Below are 1,925 nucleotides of genomic sequence, written 5' to 3'. Positions count from 1 at the left end.
AAGATGGCATAAACCATGGGATGGAGGTGGCAACATATTCATTCTGGAGAAAAAGCACATCCAGCTGTGGAACATACTCATGTTGGGAAATAGAAAGCAAAATGAAAGGCATAAACTATACTTAAAGTCAAAGAGAATCATTTCTCTCCCCCATAATCCTGTTATTCTTGGCAGCTTCAGGGAGCTGCTGAGTGAACAGCACACAACTGAGACATCCTTGGCAGGTGCAGCACAGGTATGCTACTCCTTTACTAATTACTAAACAAAAACGTCAATAAAAGTGGGAGAAATAATTTGACATACACTAATAATCAAAATAGTCTAATGATTTATTTTATTCATGCTATTTGGGAAATGGTGCTGTTGTTATTGGCACAGTTCAATGACATGGCATAATTAAATTATGCACTTTTACATCTGATTATTGAAAATCAGAGCATTCAAATTAATATAACCTAACCAGTTTAAGGTCCCCACTTTATTCTGCACCACAATGACCATGTTTGTGATATATGGGTACTCAAAAGAGCAACCCCCAAATCTATGACTAATATTAGGTGTAGGTGTTTGTTTTTTTTAGAGATCCTCTCTTAATCCCCATAAATTTAGTAATTTTTCTACTCACTTCCTCATCATGGATCAAATTGGTTTTTATATATTTCCAACTATGTTTCAGTAAATTTTATAGTAATAAATATATTATCATCCCAATTCATAAAAGGGTACATACATACCAATTGAATTTCCAAAATATGCCTGCACAAAGACTTTATTATAGTCATCTTTTATTAATTGAAACAGCCTTTAAAACACACACACACACACACACACACACACACACACAGTCTTTAATAGGAATTGTCAATTACATTGGTATTTATCAATTAAGTATTTCTTAGAGTTAGTAGAAGTAACCATTCCGGTGCATGCTCACACTTACTAAGATGTGATTTTCTTAAATCACATACTCACTTGGGGAATGGTCTTAATTCTCTTAAGAGACAGAAGCAAACTTAAGAATTTGTTTCGCTATAAACAACTGAAACCCCAGCCAGTAATGACTTAACGTAACAGGTGTTTGATCTTGGACTTTCAGCCTCCAGAACTGAGAGAAATAAATCCCCGTTTTTCATAAGCTACCCAGTCTGTGGTATTTTGTTAGAACAGCCCAAATGGACTAAGCAAGTTGGTACTGAGAAGCTGGGATGCTATTGAAACAAATACCAGCTTCCTCCCGTTTGAACCTCTCTGATAGATCAGGACCCCTGGGGTCAAACAGTTCCTTTGCTCTGTCTGACCAGGTATTGTGCGGCTGATTTTAATGAGCAGGGTTCTGCCTTTCAGGAACTGGCATTGGAAGACATGTCCACATGGGAGCTGGGATTCAGCCTGAAAGTCTTTTTCGCCTTGATGATGCCTCCCTCCAAGAGCTGCCCAGGGCACGGTTTCAGGGAAGCTGATATACTAATTTACAATCACCTCAAGCAAGCAAGCAAGCTGCCAGTTGTCCCTGACACCCTCTAACACAGGGGCGATGGCAGCTATTTCACTTCTCTCAATCCTTTTAACAAGTTACCTGCACATCTGCTAATGGCCATTTTCAAAACTTGCAAATGTTAAAGAGCCTCAGGGACAGTGAAGTCCAATTTACTGTAATTACATAACTTCTGAAACGTGGGCCCCTTTAGCAAAAGCCTTGAAAATCTACTCCAAAGCAAACCTGCAGCAATCTATGCATGACATCCAGAGAGGAACATATTTATCCTAGCCTTAGGGATTGTGTGCTTGAATTTCCTTGAACTGCATTTAAATTAGCTGGACTACGCCTCATAATAAGAACTCTATGGTTCGCTGTACAGTCAGAACCACTGTAGATCACTAAAATTAATAGGTGAAATAGAAACGTGGCCAAATTATGCAAAAGG

The sequence above is a fragment of the Myotis lucifugus genome, unplaced genomic scaffold (genome assembly GCF_000147115.1).
Source record: "Myotis lucifugus unplaced genomic scaffold, Myoluc2.0 scaffold_2221, whole genome shotgun sequence".
Lineage (NCBI taxonomy): Eukaryota > Metazoa > Chordata > Mammalia > Chiroptera > Vespertilionidae > Myotis > Myotis lucifugus.
Note: the sequence above shows the minus strand (reverse complement) of the source record.